At 37.9% G+C, this 19,457-nt stretch overlaps 1 protein-coding gene across 2 annotated transcripts in view; it reads right to left on the reverse strand.

Annotated features, from left to right (window-relative positions):
* The window catches only part of RNGTT (RNA guanylyltransferase and 5'-phosphatase), a 223,844-nt gene that overhangs the window by 62,174 nt on the left and 142,213 nt on the right, over positions 1 to 19,457 (reverse strand). The window lies entirely within an intron of this gene.

Here is a 19,457-nt window from a genome sequence, read left to right on the forward strand (position 1 = left end):
ATGAAATATTTTTTTCCAGCCCTTCACTTTTAGTCTGTATGTGTCTCTTGTTTTGAGGTGGGTCTCTTGTAGACAGCATATATAGGGGTCTTGTTTTTGTATCCATTCAGCCAATCTTTGTCTTTTGGTTGGGGCATTCAACCCATTTACATTTAGGGTAATTATTGATAGGTGTGGTCCCGTTGCCATTTTCTTTGTTGTTTTGGGTTCACGTTTATACAACCTTTCTGTATTTCCTGTCTAGAGAAGATCCTTTAGCATTTGTTGAAGAGCTGGTTTGGTGGTGCTGAATTCTCTCAGCTTTTGCTTATCTGTAAAGCTTTTGAATTCTCCTTCATATCTGAATGAGATCCTTGCTGGGTACAGTAATCTAGGTTGTAGGTTATTCTCTTTCATTACTTTCAGTACGTCCTGCCATTCCCTTCTGGCCTGGAGGGTTTCTATTGATAGATCAGCTGTTATCCTTATGGGAATCCCTTTGTGTGTTATTTGTTGTTTTTCCCTTGCTGCTTTTAATATTTGTTCTTTGTGTTTGATCTTTGTTAATTTGATTAATATGTGTCTTGGGGGTGGGATGCATGAGACAAGTGCTCCGGCCTGGTGCACTGGGAAGACCCAGAGGAATCGGGTGGAGAGGGAGGTGGGAGGGGGGATCGGGATTGGGAATACATGTAAATCCATGGCTGATTCATATCAATGTATGACAAAACCCACTGGAAAAAAAAATAAATAAATAAAATGAAAAAAAATAAATAAAAATAAATAAATAAATAAATAAAATTAAAAAAAAAATAAAGGAACTTCTAACATAAAAAAAATAAATAAATAAATATAAATAAATAAATAAAAAGAAGAAAAAATGAATTGACTTGGATGAAATAATCTGTCATAATGTATATGATCCACACATGTCTACATGTAAGAAAAGAGGGAGAAAAAGAAAGAGGCAGATAGTCAGAAGGAGGATAGAGACTGGCTGACACAATTAGCAGAGATAAACTATCTGGGTGCTAGAAAGGCATATACTAATGTGGAAGAGACTGAATTTCCTAAGCTCTGAATGAAATATCCTTCAAGATAACCTAACTTTTTCTTTGATCACACAATCACAAAAGAATCTCTTCTGAGGACTGAATAAGTATCTTAGTAGTTAGAAATGAAGCTGTGAACAGAGACCTCAGTATGCATATATATGGGCTTCCTCGGTGGCTCAGTGGTGAAGAATCTGCCTGCAATTCAGGAGAAACGGGTTCGATCTTTGGGTTTGGAAGATCTGCTGGAGGAGGAAATGGCAACCCACTCCAGTATTCCTGCCTGGAGAATCCCATGGACAGAGGAGCCTGGTGGGCTACAATCCATGGGGTCACAAAGAATTGAACACAACTGGGCACACACATATGTATGTATATGTATTTATACTGCACATGTGTACATACACATCTACATGTAATGATATACAGTTGACCCTTGAACAAGACAGATTAGGGGCACCAACCATCAGCAAAGTAAGAAAGCTGAATATAACTCACAGTCTACCCTCCCTACACAGAGTTCCTCATCCACAGACTCAAACTATCATGGATCCTGTTGGACTGTAGTATTTCCTCTTAAAAAAAGAAAAAATAAAAACACATATAAGTGGATCTGAGCAGTTCAAACCTGTCTTGTTCAAGGGTCAAGTGTATTACTATAAATTAGTACTGATAGTTACAAAGTCACAAAAACTATAATAATTATAGTTGTTACTTAGTGAGAACCTCATTGTACAAGGCCCTTTGCTAAGCTTAATTTTACATTACATGGTCTTCTCTCTGGTGTGAATTTCAATTTGAATACTCTTTTAGTGTTAGGAATTTAGATTTGTCATTTAATTTTATCAAAGAATCCCATGAGTTAGGTACCATTATTATCCCCATTTAATAGATGCGAAAGCTAATAGAAATTTCTAATTTGCCTAAGAGCACACAACTTGTAAGAGGTCAAACTGGGAATCACACTGCTTTTCCTCTGGCTCTTTGTTCTTAATTCTCACACTGTACGGGCACTGTTCTTTAATAATTGAGAAGTTTGGTTAGGGATAATTAATTCCCCACAACACGATCAATGCTGAGGGATAGAATCAGTTTGGGGTTTGCAAAGCGCTAGCCAACCTCTTCAGATGTGTGGAGCACCTCCTCCTCAGTCGACGTGGTTTACTTCTTTAAGCAGAGAAACAAAGGGTAAAAAAGAAAAGTCAACAAGGGAGGAAAATCAGGTCAACCCTCGATTCAATCTTGGCTCTTCCCCATCTTCCTTCTCTTTATGAAGTTGAACCCTTCATTATGTGTCATTTACTTATGGTATATTTCAGACTCTAGGCCAGATATCAGAGACATAGAGATGATCCCTGCCTTGGGAACTCTTACTCTTCAAAAGAGGCAGCAGGTTTGAAATATTCAAACTATAATAAACTGAGTTAAACTGGCAAGTTCTCTAACAGGCCCATGGAACTATGCAGGGCAGTGACCTCCTGACTACTGAGGACTTTTAAACCCTGAAAGCAGAGGCTTGCAGATTAAGTGTAAACTCACACACTGGTTTTCAGGGACTTCCTTTAGGTGCATGCCGTCAACCTAAGACCCAACACTGGAACCACTCATAAGAGTTTTCATATTTTAAGACTCTCATCAAATGCCATGAAGTGCCGTCATACAGCGTTTTATACTATAATCCCAGACCACCAGTACGGTGCTCTGACACAGGGTGCATGATCAGTGGTTGCTTGGTAAGTGGGAAAAAAAACTAAACAGAAGAAAAAACCAAAACAAACGAAGAACAACCCGTATGTCCTCAAGGAAGAACTAACTACTGAAATTAAGTTACTTAAAAAAAATACTGAGAAATATAATGCAGATTTTTAAATAAATGAATATGAAGCAAATTTATATGTAGATGACTCTGCCATAAAATATTTTGATATGCACAACCAAAACTGACAGCTGAAGTTCTAGTACGATCTAAATAAGATAAGATTGCATCGTTTGGGGGAACTTAGAATAGGATTTCCACAAATGAGATGACAGATGAGGCATAACAGAAATAAGGAAGAAGCTTAACAGGTTCTGAAAATTCTTCTTCAGTCTCGTTTTAGAAAAGAAACCTGAGATACTCATGCAAAATTTTTAAATGTTGCTGGATTACATCCTTACTAGAACCTAAAACATCTGAAAGCACCTGTGGCATAACTGTCAACAAACACAGTCCTATAAATGCTCTGATCATGAGTAGTAGGGCCCAAGGTAGTTTATTTCTGAGATCAAACAAATATTTCACTTTATTTCCTGAAGTTCTGTTATATTAATATTATAGAACTCACAAGTTCAGCCTCCTTTTCACTTTCTATCACGTGTTACTCCTAACAATTTTAATTTTAAAATAGCCTCTTTCTGAGACTAGAATTTCTGCATCAGGAGGGTGATCTGATACTCAATTACTGGGATAAGAATGGGAAAAATGGAGAGCAGAGGAGGAAGGAGGAGTCAGGAGAACAACCTAAGAGATACCAACAACAGAAGGACTGCAGTTAAATGGCCAAGAGAGATTTAATCTGCTAATGTTCCTTGTCTCCAAAAGCATAAAAGTTTTTCTTGTGACTTTTTTCCTTAATTAAAAAGAACAAGGCAGCAGTGGCAGGGAAGTAGCACGAGGCAAGTCTTGGAATCGATATGAACACCGAGTGTGTCATAAATGCAGGGAGATGACCTTTTAACAGGGAGGGAGAGGAACAGTAAGTATGCTTTGGGTGACTCAATGAGGAAGAGCAATGGATTGCCTCTCTGAAATCAGATTAATTTTACAAGAAAGTGAAGTTGTCTTTACATTTTATATTACAAGGTTCAGTGCTTATAACAATCTCTACCATCAGAAAAAACACAGAGCTAATGAGAAGGAAAAGACACTGTGAATATATCTATTATGTATAAGGAATCTAGAAATTGCTGCAAAGAATATGGCTATTATACTAACTGCCAATATTTATTACTATATATGAACAATAGCACTGATAAGATTTCCTGCCAGATGGCAGGTAAGAAGGACCTATTAATATGATTCTGTAATTTAAATGGTTACAAGCAGCTAACTGGAAAACTAAAAAAACTTTCAACTAGTACTGTTTTAAAATAGAATTCTACTACAACACCTGAAAAAAGCAAGCACATTTCAACTATTTCATAAGGTAAAATAAATTTAGTAAGGTAAAATCAAGGATGCCTAAAATAAAGTGAAACAACTCTGCACGTGTGCATGACGCAAGTGAAACTACAATCTCCAGGTGCAGTCACTGCGGGAACTTGGCTGCTTCATAAGCACTCACTAAGAGGTCACGTTTCAACACTTGTCATCCATTAGAGAGGCGCTCAGAAGGCATGCATGGCAGCCTAAAGTGAAGACACTGAGGAGAAAGGGCAGCTGGGTCCTTCTGAGGTGCCACTGCCACAACTAAAATGACCCAGAACACTGTGCTCTCTTCTCTTCTCAGAGCACACGTTGCTCTTTAGTTGCTAAGCCGCGTCCGACTCTTGCTGCTCCACGGACCGTAGCCCTCCAGGCTCCTCTGTCTCCTCTCCACGTCTTGCGTCTCCTGCATTGGCAGGCGGGTTCTTTAACAGTAGCGCCAATAGAGTACATATAATATTGTTTATAAACTACCTACCAGTGTTGCTTATAAAGTACCTACAAAATTTGCATGTATTGACAGTTTTATCCATAGTTTAAAAGCAATCTGACAAAGTGAAACTCAAACTATATGGTTACTTACAGTGATGATGAGCACAGTACTTTGAATTATAACCATTTCAGGCTATAAAAAACACTTATAAAAACAACCTCACATGTGTACTACAGACTGAACTGAAATTTCTAATAGATCAAGTGTATGTTGATACAAATAAGTGACTACAAATAGGATGGTTCACATTAAGCTATGGATTCTTCATATATCTCTCTTAAGTCAGGGAAGAGAGTTGCTGGATGCTGGGGGCACTATGAAAGGAAAAGAATCTATTTATACAAATCAGGGACTCTTTGTAAGGAATAACTATTTATAATTCCTTTATAGGAGTATTTAATATTTTAGTTTAACTTTTCTTCCCTTTTAATTAATATTTCACAGCTCTTTCTTCTTACTGCTATTCCCCAAAAGGGTGTTTTGCAGAAATACCTGAGGAAACTGAGTGATCATGATATAACAACAACAAAAAAGAGGCAAGAATAAAGAAAGACAATTGCTGCTGATTGTATCAGTGAGCAACCACAATTAATTAGGTTGACAAGAAGTTCTTGTGTAGAAATAAACGCGCAAAAAGACCTTGATGCTTACAATGTCTTGCCTCAGAGAAGCTTCATGTCAGCATTCCGATGGGAACACGGTGGCGACAAGATTACATAGTTAGATGTGTAAGAACAGAGCGGAAAAAGCTCCAATATAAAACTTTGCTATTAAAAAGCTAAAGTCTAAGACAAGGACTTTGATCCTGCTCTCCTATTTCCTTATCACTTAGCAGTTGGAGGCCTCTTCCTTGTCTCGTGAATGCACCATCCAGTCGTCTTCACCTGAAATACCCGTCTTTTCCCACAAGCACCCATTTTCCAGACACAGGTCCAGTGCCATCTCCTGTCTGAAGCTGACCTTGATGGCCCCACCTTCACTGACTCATCACTGCTCCAAAGGCTTCTGCAGCATCAACAATCTGTGACCACAGCTTGAACCTCACTTATATATTGTCAGTGTTATTTCACGTGTTTGTTTTTGTATGTTTTCCCATAACTATATTATAGTTCCCTGTGGGAAAACGATTAGTATTTCTTCTATATCCAATGCACTGCCTTATCACTGTCCCAGTAGTCAGTAAGCTATTCAATAAGCATTTGTAAAACAAACTGTAATAATAATTATATACTAGCCAATATTTATTAAGTTATATGTATCGGACATTGTACTCTCAGACTTCAATTAACTTCCACAATAAGTAACTCTACAAGGTGGATTATAATTCATATTAGTGACATTAATGTTAACTCCATTTTATTTATGAGAAAAGCTAAAGCTTGGTAACAAACAGGCTCATAGAAGTGAGTGTTCATCTTGAAGAAACATGCTACCCAGAAAAGATATGAAAACTAATGCAACTGGTACTTTGTACTTTCAGTCTATGAAAAGTGTCCTAAGTAAAAGGGTAAGGAAAATAAAAAGGCTAATTACCCAGTTAATAGGGCTTCCCAGGTGGCACTAGTGGTAAAGAACCTGCCTGCCAATGCAGGAAACATAAAATAAGTGGGTTCAATCCCTGGGTCCGGAAGATCCGTTGGAGGAGGGCATGGCAACCCACTCCAGTATTCTTGCCTGGGAAATCCCACAGAGAGAGAAGCTTGGCAGGCTACAGTCCATAAGGTCACAAAGAGTTGGGCACGATGCAAGTGACTTAGCACACACGCACACATACATGTACATAATACATCTATAATATAAAGAGATAAACCATGTTTACCAAATCAGATACATAAAAGATCACTTTTGAAGCTAATATTCCAAATTTACCTTTTCTCTCTCTGAATCCTCTTTAACAGCAGATTTAGGCTAACCTGAGGATGACTAATCCTATAACAAAACACTTGCTATATCAAAAGACAGGATGCTATGCACAAAACAATTACTAAAGAATTACTAAAACAATTAATAAAGATTAAACAAATTTAAAACATCTAGCTCAAAAGTAATGACCACAGAAATACTATCTAAAGAGCCTTGAGCAAGACAGAAAGACTGTGATTGATCCCATACATCCAGATTCTGTTTCCATCAATCATTTCACAATGGTTGTTGTAAGAATAGGTAAGATACTAGACTGCCTACCAGTATGGCTGATTTACCAGAATCCCATGGGATCAAGAAACATATTTTACATTAAAGATTTTTTTCTTCATAAAAGTTTGCTATTCTGCATTTGTAAACTGTTAGACCCAAGAGACAAAACTCCTGCTAAGACTAAACTTTTTTCCCCCAGTTATAATTTAAAGAGTAAGAATGGGGTTCAGTTTTGAGTAACTATCTTTTCTATGGAAATAACATTTTCACAGTCAATTTTTTAAAGAATACTTGTAGGAAAATCAATACTTCCCTTTTATGATTTGTGAAAACTGAAAATTTTTTTAAAAGTCTAGTAGCACAGTAGGCCTTTGCCAAAGGATAAAAGATGCCAGGATAAGAATGCAATCCTTAAAGGCGTCTTAATTTCTAACTTTAAGAGATACACATGCTGTGTGTATAGAACCAGGTGACAAGTGCTTCCAAATCTTGCTGCCAATACTCCAGCCGAAATAGATGATATCAAACATGGTTCTTTCCTATTTTGATCTCGTAAAGGATACAATTATATAATCAGTAAGAGAAGGAAAAAGACTGCCCTCCATAAATGGAACAGGTATTGACTCTGCTATTCTTCCTCTCTCACAAAACTTGAGAGGTAGAAATCCATTTAGGAAAGAGAACCCAGTGGCCCTATGAACTAAATTCTTCTAGCTTAAAGTCTGAATCAGATATTTTCTCATCCTGTCAAATGCTAAGTATTAGTCGCTCAGTCGTGTCTGACCCTTTGCAACCCTATGGACTGTAGCCTGCCAGGCTTTTCTGTCTATGGAATTCTCCAGGCAAGAATACTGGAGTGGGTAGCCATTCCCTTCTCCACGGGAATCTTTCCAACCCAGGGATCGAACCCAGGTCTCCTACATTGCAGGCAGATTCTTTACCATCTGAGCCACCGGGGAAGCCCCTGGTCAAATGTTATGGCTGATGAAAAGTATTTCTAAAATATTAAGTTAGTCACAGCTATGAAAACCCTTAAGAATTACAACTGACATGTAGGACATAAAAGATGCAAAAGCAAAGACTGATTTAATCAAAAGATTAAGAAAATCACAGTGGGCTCTTTATGACTTTTCAGGGGAAGAGAAAAGAGGGTGGAAAGGGCAAGGCGGAGGGCAAGTGAACAAGTCTGAGGGTTTTCATTCTTTCGGGGAAGGAAATGGGTGAGAACTGTTTCTCAGAAGACAGTTAAGCAGTTCTATGAAATATGGAGCTACAAACTAGGTGAAATCCTAGCTGGTATCACTTTATCTAACTTAAGACCTTGATGGCAACCCTTTCAAACCATGGCAAATGCTATTTATAAAGCATTTATACCTCTTCAAAGTACAAAAGGCCTTCAAAGTGCTAGGTACTCTGTTTTACCTTGGAACAATAGACTCTTCCCTCAAGAATATTATTATTTTAGTGAAAGACACCATTAAAAAAAAACAACAAACAAGCTCCATAATTCAACGCAATATGTCGAATACACCGCAGAAATGACCAGTGGACTCAGGCTCAAGAGGCCCACCAAGTTCAGAATCCCCCCGCCTTATGGTTTCCTTGTCTTTCTCACATTTTCTTTTCTTTTTTTCAATAGTATATTTGAACTGATACCATACCTATACATTTTGTAATTTAGGTTAATAGCTTCAGATGTTCCTGGACTAGGCAGGAGGTTCCAGTGAAGGAAGGACTGGGGGAAGGAGGCAGCCTTTCAGGCTATACACTCCAAGAGCTCTCTCTCCCGCACAACCGTTGACAAGCTGTTTCTTTCTAATCCCTGTTCTGCATCACCAAGTCCCAGAGGGTTTCTGCAGCCAGCACAGTTCACCCTAGTCATCTGGCTACCTCACTGACCACCGTCCCCAGGGAAACAGCCCTGCTTTCCAGGGCACAAACCAAGGAAGGCCATGTGAGGACACAGCCTGGAAGAGGGCCTTCACCAAGAACCCAACCTTGCTGGCACCCTGATCTCAGACTTTTAACCTCCAGAACTATTAAGAAATGGGAAGGCAATCAAAAAATGGGCCAAAGAACTAAACAGACATTTCTCCAAAGAAGACATACAGATGGCTAACAAACACATGAAAAGATGCTCAACATCACTCATTATTAGAGAAATGCAAATCAAAACCACAATGAGGTACCATTACACGCCAGTCAGGATGGCTGCTATCCAAAAGTCTACAAGCAATAAATGCTGGAGAGGGTGTGGAGAAAAGGGAACCCTCTTACACTGTTGGTGGGAATGCAAACTAGTACAGCCGCTATGGAAAACAGTGTGGAGATTTCTTAAAAAACTGGAAATAGAACTGCCATATGACCCAGCAATCCCACTTCTGGGCATACACACTGAGGAAACCAGATCTGAAAGAGACACGTGCACCCCAATGTTCATCGCAGCACTGTTTATAATAGCCAGGACATGGAAGCAACCTAGATGCCCATCAGCAGATGAATGGATAAGGAAGCTGTGGTACATATACACCATGGAATATTACTCAGCCATTAAAAAGAATTCATTTGAACCAGTCTAATGAGATGGATGAAACTGGAGCCCATTATACAGAGTGAAGTAAGCCAGAAAGATAAAGAACATTACAGCATACTAACACATATATATGGAATTTAGAAAGATGGTAACGATAACCCTATATACAAAACAGAAAAAGAGACACAGAAATACAGAACAGACTTTTGAACTCTGTGGGAGAATGTGAGGGTGGGATTTTCAAAAGAACAGCATGTATACTATCTATGGTGAAACAGATCACCAGCCCAGGTGGGATGCATGAGACAAGTGCTCCGGCCTGGTGCACTGGGAAGACCCAGAGGAATCGGGTGGAGAGGGAGGTGGGAGGGGGGATCGGGATTGGGAATACATGTAAATCCATGGCTGATTCATATCAATGTATGACAAAACCCACTGGAAAAAAAATAATTAAAAAAAAAAAAAAAAGATTTCTTATTTAAAAAAAAAAAAGAAAGAAAGTAATCATGGTAGTTACCGGTTAGAGATGCCCCTTGCTAAAATGTGCCACAACCTAGAGCATCATGTCACTAATCCATTCACTCCTTCCACTGCAGGAGTATAAACCATGATGTACTGAATGTGTTTTAAGTCATGGAGATGTAGTATACACTGTGGAGACCGTACGTGGTAATACTGTATTGTGTATTTCAAAGTTGCTAGGGGAATAAATCTTACAAATTATCAACACAGGTGGAAGGATAAGGGGAAGGGATAGGTAGGGAGCTTGGGATGGACATGTACACACTGCTCTTTTTTAAGTGGATAACCAACAAGGACCTACTGTATAGCACAGAGAACTCTGCTTAATGTTTTGTGGCATCCTGGATGAGAGAGGGGTATGGAGGAGGATGGATACTGAGTCCCTTCACTGTTCACCTGAAGTTCTTACAACATTGTTAACTGGCTATACCCCAATACAAAATAAAAAGTTTAAAAATATAAAAATAAAATAATCATCATGGTGTAACTTTGTAAGGGCCTTGTTATAAGTTAGAATAAAGGAAACCCATTTTATCTTAAAAAAAAAAAAGAAAAAAGAAATGGGAAGGGAGTCTCAGGGAGAAGGGATACCTGTAGATGTATGGCTGAGTTCCTTTGCTATCCACCTGGAACTATCACAACACTGTTTAATGGGCTAAACTCCAATATAAGATAAAAAGTTAAATAAATAAAATAAGTGTTCTTTATAAGAGAGTCCCTTGGACATCAAGGAGATCAAATCAGTCAATCCTAATGGAAATCAACCTTGAAAATTCATTGGAAGAACTGATGCTGATGCTGAAGCTCCAATACTTTGGCCACCTGACACAAAGAACAGATTCGTTGGAAAAGACCCTGATGCTGGAAAAGATTGAAGGCAGGAAGAGAAGAGGGCGACAGAGGATAGGATGGTTGGATGGCATCACCAACTCAATGGACATGAGTTTGAGGAAACTCTGAGAGATGGTGAAGGACAGGGAAGCCGGGCATGCTGCAGTCCATGGGATCGTAAAGAGTCAGATGCGACTCAGTGACTGATAACAACTGTTGTTTAAGTCACCCAGTCTGTGGTACCTGTTATAGCAGCCTTAACTAAGACACCCTCAGCAAGATTAAATGTACTTTGTAAAATGGATTTATAATATGAATTTGTTAAGCAATAAAAGTGAACTTCTACTCAACCTGCATGGAAACTATATCCAGAATTCCAAAAGAGTCTAATCTAAAATAACAAGGTTTTATTACACTCAAGTATTTAAATGAACTATATGTGGCCTAAAGGTTAAGATCTTTAGGTTTTTTGAACTTAAAAAATGACCAAGAGAAATTATACAGGAGCTAGGATTCAAACACGGTATAGAAAATCCTGAAAGGAGGGCATTATAGAACAGAAGCACAATTCTAAGTTCAGGGTACCTAAGTTAAGTTACTTCTTTATGTGTCAAGAAAAGACTTTTTCTATGGATCTTTACTTTCCTAGCTACACAACAAAAGTTTTAAACTATCAAAAAAATGACGAATAGATTCATTACGATAAAGGGAATGAAATATAAATAAAAGATTATATTTGCATAAAATGGCTACCTTATGTATTAGACACCAGATTTTAACTGTCCTTCATATTTTCTAAGCACAATATTTAAAACTCTTCTGTAAAATGCTGCTTTGCAACCCTATTAATCTCAGTAGAAAAGTACAATCTGTGCATGACTGCTGGTAAATAGAGGTCTAGACAGCAAATGATCTCTGAAAGGATGTTTCCATTTAATAATAAGTCCAAGGCACTGTGTACTACCCTATTATACACAAATGTAAAAAGGAAACGAAAATAACATGAGTGAAAGGAAATTTTTATAGAAAAAGTTATACTTCCTCTCTGTGCACAAGTTAAGAAAAAAAATTATACAGATTTCCAAAGGTTCAAAATGATATCCAAAAAACATACTTCACGGTGATTTTTTAAAAATCAGATTATGCTAGTGAATTCTTTCGGGCTTAAGGTAAAAAAGTCAGATATTACTAATATGCTTAAATCTTTTCTTGGGTGGAACTGGAAATCTTTTTCAATGACACAATACATTTTCATCTACCATTTTACTTGTTTCCTTCATCATTTCCAACTTTAAATAAACAGAAATCTAGTCATGTTTTTGAACAATCTTGAGACAAGCTTGAATCTTTCAATGCTCAGCCTTTCAGTATTTTGAACAAATAAATCCAAACTACCAATAGGTTTTCCAAAATGATTCCCCCCACAGCTTCAAAGACAAAGATTTTATTACAGCTCTGACATTTAGAAATTTGCTTTCTAATAATTATCTATCAAGACTATATACTATCTACATGTACACATTTATATATTTAAAATAGATAACCAACAAAGACCTACTGTATAGCACAGGAACTCCGCTCAACGTTATATGGCAGCCTGGATGGGAGAAGGGTTTGGGGAAGAGTGGATACATGTATATGTGTGGCTGAGTCCCTCTGATGTTCACCTCAAACTATCACAGCATTTTTAATTGGCTATACCCCAACACGAAATTAAAAGTTCAAAAGAAAAAAAACTATATACTATCTACTGAGTTATTGTTGTTGTTCAGTCGCCAAGCCATGACCAACTCTTCATGACCCCATAGACTGCAGCATGCCAGGCTTCCCTCACCGTCTCCCAGAATTTGCCCAAGTTCATGTCCATTGAATCGGTGATGCCATCCAACCATCTCATCCTCTGCCTTCAATCACTCCCAGCATCAGGGTCTTTTTCATTGAGTCAGCTGTTCACATCAGGTGGCCAAACACTGGAGCTTCAACTTCAGCATCAGTCCTTCCAAAGAGTATTCAGGACTGATTCACTGTAAGACTGACTGGTTTGTGTGGTCCAAGGGACTCTCAAGAGTCTTCTCCAGCACCACAGTTCGAAAGCATCAATTCTTTGGGGCTTTGCCTTCTTTATTGTCCAGTTCTCACATCTGTACACGACTAATTTTTCGTAATTTTTCTTATAATTGAATTTTTCTAATTATAGGAATACCTAAAGACACTTTGCCAAGAATAAGATAAAGCTTCATCTGTATCTTGATAATCTGTACAATCCAGTATATATGCTCAAATATACATCGCATATTCTGAGAAGTATATTTACAATAGTATTATTTAGCATGTATGATTAGTTGCATTTTAATAATAAAAGCTTGACTAACAAACAAATTAACCTTTGGGTAGTAGTTCCCAGTTCAGACTCCCTTCACACATTATATCTCATTAACAATTCTATGCAATTCTGTTCAATGAGCCCTAACCTATCAATTCACTTTGGATAACTATTAATTTGGTACATCTTAATAAAGTTAACAAGCTTCATGTAACATGTTCATGTAGAGAAGCAGGTTTTAGCACCAAAGAGTTTAAACTAAAGAATTTTTTAACAAATCTTTGAACACAGTGATCTTACCTATAAATATCTAAGTATGTAAACTATTAAACAGAAAGGCTATTAGAACATTTTGCTGTGTGTGTGTGTTTAGTCATTCAGTCGTGTCCAACTCTTTGCAACCTCATGGACTGTAGCCTGTCAGGCTCCTCTGTCCATGGGGATTCTCCAAGCAAGAATACTGGAGTGGGTTGCCATGCCCTCCTCCAGGGGCTCTTCCCAACCCAGGGATCAAACCCCGATCCTCCCGCATTGCAGGCAGATTCTTTTATCATTTGAGCCATCAGTGTTAGTTCTCTCATTTATTCATTTTTGAGCACTACTATGTGGTAGGCACTGTTCTGGTTAGAATGATCATCTATATGGCATATATTAAAATGGAATACACTTTAAAATAATTGATCAGTGATCATCTGATTTTTCATCATGCAAATCAGAAGATTACTGAGGAAACAAAATCTTAATAATTCTAACCAGGTGAAGAAAACTACGATTAAACAATAAAATGAATTTGACAGCCAAATGAGGAATAGGCTGAATAGAAACAATATCAATACATCCATATTAAAAATCAGGTATCAGAAAGGGGTCATGAGTTTATCTTGTCTTCAGGGAACTGAAGTCGATTCAAAACATGTACCTGAGAATAGGTTGTGTAAAACAATTTGGTACTATAGAGGTCAAGTTAACAGCTCACTATAATATAAGGCAAAATACAATTGACTTTATTTATTTTTTTTTTTTCCAGTGGGTTTTGTCATACATTGATATGAATCAGCCATGGATTTACATGTATTCCCAATCCCGATCCCTACAATTGACTTTAATAGCAAAAAAATTATAGGATCTCGAAGGTAGAGAAGAACTAGTTTGGAGTGATGAATAAAGTTTATAATAAGTTAGTTTTATTACAGGCATTCCTAATCTTGGACAACTGAGATATGGATTTTAATTTCTAACTTGTTTAGTATCACCTTGGGCTTCCCTGATGGCTTAGTGGTTTAAGAATCTGCCTGCAATGCAGAAGCTGCAGAAGCCACACGTTTAATCGTTGAGTTTGAAGATCCCCTTGAAGAGGAAACGGCAACTCACACCAGTATTCTTGACTGAAAAAATCCCATGGACAGAGGAACCTGGCTAGCTACAGTCCATAGGGTCAGAAAGAGTTAGACACGACTGAGCAATAGAATCAGACCATAGTACCATCTCGAACTGAGTCATTTTAAATAAAACACCCACTGTGAAAAATAGAAGCACTGAATTGGAAAGCAATACATTGTTCTACAGTTTTACCCAACATTGATTAGAATTTTAACAATAGAATACAAAAGGGAACTCTTAGGAATAAGAGAAAAGGTGAAAAGAAAAAAAAAATAGCAGAAAAGAAATCTCCATGGTGCTATATTATCAATAATAAACTGCTATATGAGAACTCTAATTTCCAAAGACAAACCTGCAAATATGTTTCCATGATCAATATATTTAGCAGAGTAAGAGCTCAACCTAGAACCCAGACTCTCAATTTTTAGTAATAAATTCTTCCTAACATATTATAACAAACTACTCTAAAATATTCTATATAAATACTTCAAACTAATAGAAGAATAATATGGAATGAAATTTAATTTTAATAAACCAATTTCCGAGTTCCAACTTACTTTACAGTTAGTAGTCTATAATATGATACGCACTGATAGCTTGCAAACCTACCATAAATTTTCAGTAAGTTTTATAATGCATTTGTGCAACATAGAAAATATAGATATGTAATATATTTAATGACAAGTATGTGCTGTAGTTCATGGGGTTGCAAGGAGTCAGACACGACTAGGCGACTGAACCATAACAACAATGTGCCCTATATTTGTTTATACATATCACATTTTTCAGTTTTCATTTAAATTGTAAAAAATTCAAATAACTGTCATATTTCTTGTTAAGGAGAAATTCACATTTTTTAAAAATTACTGCCTAATATTATGGACTTTTTATTATGCTGCATATGAAAAAGGGGATATGATAATGATGAAACATTCCTGATGCATCAGACTGAAAAATTAGACACTTACAGACCATGTCTGAAGCTAAAGTTCTAATTGGATAATCCCTCCTCTCCCCTTGCTCTTATTTTGAAAGATATATAAATTTAATTTAGTTAGTGGCACGGTCTATTGGACTGAGCGAGCACAAGATGGTGGTTAAAAAAAATATTGAGAATTGCAATCTTGGTCTGTTGTTCCAGTTTTAATCCCAGTTCACTGGATGCTCTTGGATAAGTCATAAAAAATTGGCATTTTTCAATTTTTCCATCTGTAAAATGGAGATATCTCTCCTAACTCATAAAGACATTATTTACATTAATTTTCTGGATAAAATACTGTGAAAATTAAACAATGAAAATCTTCAGTCCAATTAAAATTTAAACTTAAGTCTTTGTTCAAACTGAGAGTCTTAAAATGTGTTTTTTTTAAAATCTAAACTGAATAATAGCATTTGTTGAAAATCACCAGACTCATCTGTACTTTCATCTTTCAAAGGCTGTGGAGTAGCATCGAAGTGAATGACAGCTTATAATTTAGAATGGATACCTTGACCAGTTCACTAGCTCCAGAGGTGATCTGTGGTTCTGTAATAAAAGCCCAGGCTTGTTTAACAATCCACAGCACAATTAAAAGATAAATGATCATCCAAGATAAATTGAGTGTAACAGAATCAGTTAGCAATGGAAATGATAGGAAAAGACTGAAGTTACTGTCAATACAATGCATTCTATCCTTCCTCATCTAAATCATAAATTATGATTATAAAAGGTGTGGAAATCGACATATCTGAAAACTAACTTGGTAGAAATGCTCTAAGTGTTTATCTGCATCTTCCTTTTCTCAATTCACAAAGCTCTTGGATGAAGACAAACCGCCTTTCAAAAAAAATATGCACCAATTCAACAAGTGAGCAACTATAGTATCAACTGTTCTTAAAACGTTATGAGTAATTAAACTTGATAAATTAAATTGTATGCTAGGACTTCTGCTTCCAGGAAGATGAAGCAAACTTTTCCCTATTCCAACTACAAAACAAGGACACTGCATGTAACACAAACGTAAGACACTAAAGGATGAAGAGAAGGAGGTAGTCCAAGTAGGGAGCTCAAGACCCAAGGAACTACATGGTAACGAATGCCCTATGCGTCTGTTTCTTGCTTCATGTATTTCAGACTGGAAACGCAAGAAGCCAGCAAGCCAATGGGAAGAGACCCCCTCCCCCAAAAAAGGCCCCAAGAAAAGCCTCCTCTCTCCATCCAGTGGGGAGCCTAGCAAGAAACTTTTTAGATAATTACCACTAGTACAACAACAACAAAAATACTTCACACCATCCCCAACCCAGCAGCAAAGACCAAGTAGGGAGCCTAGGTGTCCATCCTCCCCAGACTACAAAAAGGAGGCCCAAACCTCTGATAGGAGGTGGACAGGGAAAGCTGCCTGGGGAGCCACAGGCTAAGGAGACATTCTCCAGTAACCACAATGATGGTGAAGACCATGGAAGAACCATGAAAGAACCACGGAAGAACTGACATGTCCACTCTCACCCTACCTGTCACTGGGGCTGTCTAGGGGATCAGGTCTTTCACCAAACCCAGTGATAAGAAGGCTATCCCTTCTCTAAAATACAGTGTCAATGGAAGCCATGAGGGAATTCTGAACTTACAACCTTCCCTGCCGAGCAGAAACAAGGGGCATCTTCCAGTTACCCCCATCTCTCCACTATTCTACAGAGGCCAAGTGGAGAACCTGGACTTCCACTCCCACTCAGCAGGAACAAGGCAGCACATCCCTTCCACCAGTGGAGAGGTGTCAGGGGAGGGGGCTACTTGTTGAATGACAAACAAGCCACTGACTTATCTAGCTAACTTAAGTACAGTTAGTTGTTAACAGGGTTAATATCTGTACTGTGCTAGACTGCACAGTGAGCTTCATAAAATTCTAGTTTTTTAGAGTTTCCAATGAGCATAAACATACAATATATCAAAAATTCTATATGTATAACACAGGACACACATGAAAAATAGACTTAAAAAAAATGACAGGTATACTTTGTCTGCAAAGGTTCCAAAGAGCAACTTACACAAGCATAAATTAGCCAGTGAAGTTTTGTCAGACAAATATAATTACAGGGAATTTTGCCAGAACGTTTCTAATGGTATTATTTCAAAAATATATCTAGGACTTTCTGTAAACATAGGGATTCCAAATCTAAGGTACTTTCAAAATGATATCTTTGGTTTCACTGAATCATGACAATATTCTGGGGCATTAGAGAAAAAAAAAAAATCCCTTCATCAGAAACATCTGTATCTGTATATATCTCCAAAATCCTAAGGAAGTCTAATCTTATTTTTTCAATGTGACAAAATTCTAAAATTAAAGTAACATTCTAATGTAGTATCTTCTGTAGTCAATTTATTCAGTACTCATTATTCAACAACAAAAAAAATGTACAGTTCTGACTTGGTATTCATCGGGTACTGGTTCCAGGATATCCCCCCGCAGATACCAAAATCTGAGGTGCTCGAGACCCTCATGTACTATTCATGGCATAATACAGTGGCCCTCCTCAGGAGGCAGAACTGGGGAACCCATGGATACACAGAGCCAACTGTACTGGTCATCTACTACGTGAAAGACACAGAAGTTCATTTATTCATTGAATGGGTATTTATTAAAAGTTGCCAATATGCAGAATGATAGATCCTAGGGGAAAAAGAACAAGAGCTTATTATTCCAAGGAGCATACGAACAAGATAAAAGAAAAAACATTCAGTCCATTCTTGTCGTTCGTAGTAGTTAGGTTCTATAAAGTCACCAACAACACTAAATTAGGGAATGCTAAACCATTGCTCCTTGGGTAAATTCAGCATTAGGTTTCTGTAATTCCCTGATCATATTTTGTTAACCAAAAAACACATAACCGTGTTCTCAGTTTCTGTTTTAAGATGTATTATTTAATATACAACTGTTGATTCATTAATACTGAGCTCACGGCCAACACTTTAACTCATACCAGAATAAAGCTTATTTAAAACACATATTTTCTCTGAAAGGAAAATCACAGCTTTCCTGCACTTAGGAACATTGGATAGCATTTCAGGATTATACTTGGGGGTCCAGTGAAATCACCAAAAAATAAAGCACTGAAACGTGAAAAACACGGCACCACAGGAAAGGCTTGTTTATAGCATGAGAGTTAAAACAAGAGGGTGAGTGTCTCCTTGTTAGACCCACACACATCAGATGGCTCTCAATGCTCGCCCCTCTGTGTGTGTGCATGAACGACCACGAGAGCATCGCCTTGTTAGACCCACACACATCAGATGGCTCTTACTGCTTGTCCCTCTGTGTGTGTCCATGAACGACCACGAGAGCACTGCCGAGCATGAATTCTGAGGTTAAAAAACAAATTTTAGCTAGTAGGTAAACCTGAAACTGCAGAATCTGAGAGTAATATGGACCAACTGCACATAATCAATCATGAGAATTTAGAGCAGAAAGTTACTTTAGAGATCATCTTTCCAACGTTCTCATTTTTTACCATGAGAAAAGGGGTGGAAGAGCTACATGATATAAACAAGGTCAGAATCTAATTAATGAAAGTCCCCAAACCTAAAACATATGGCACTTCAGAGAATGAAGAATATTTTCCAATTTCCCTCAGAGGAGATGCACAAAGTTGCATGTATCAGGAGGACAAAAGTCCCTGATAAGGAAAACCACTGTAGCCTACCCTTCAGAGCCAGTGGCCGAGCAGAAAGTCTAGAAATTGCCCTGCCGTGAAACGCCAGTCTGACCCTGTCAATGTCAGACAAGGGACTTAGGTACAGGCTCAGGCTGTTGATCCTCTGTCACCAAGTTCTGCTCAGCTCTCTGCGCTGCCATGGACCGCAGCACGCCAGGCTTCCCTCAAACTCATGTCCATTGAGTCAGTGATGCCATCCAGCCATCTCATCCTCATCTGTCGCCTCCTTCTCCTCCTGCCCTCAATCTTCTGCAGCATCAGAGTCTTTTCCAGTGAGTCGGCTCTTTGCATCAGGTGGCCAAAGTACTGGAGCTCCAGCTTCAGCATCAGTCCTT

Source organism: Cervus canadensis, chromosome 20, assembly GCF_019320065.1.
Source record: "Cervus canadensis isolate Bull #8, Minnesota chromosome 20, ASM1932006v1, whole genome shotgun sequence".
NCBI lineage: Eukaryota > Metazoa > Chordata > Mammalia > Artiodactyla > Cervidae > Cervus > Cervus canadensis.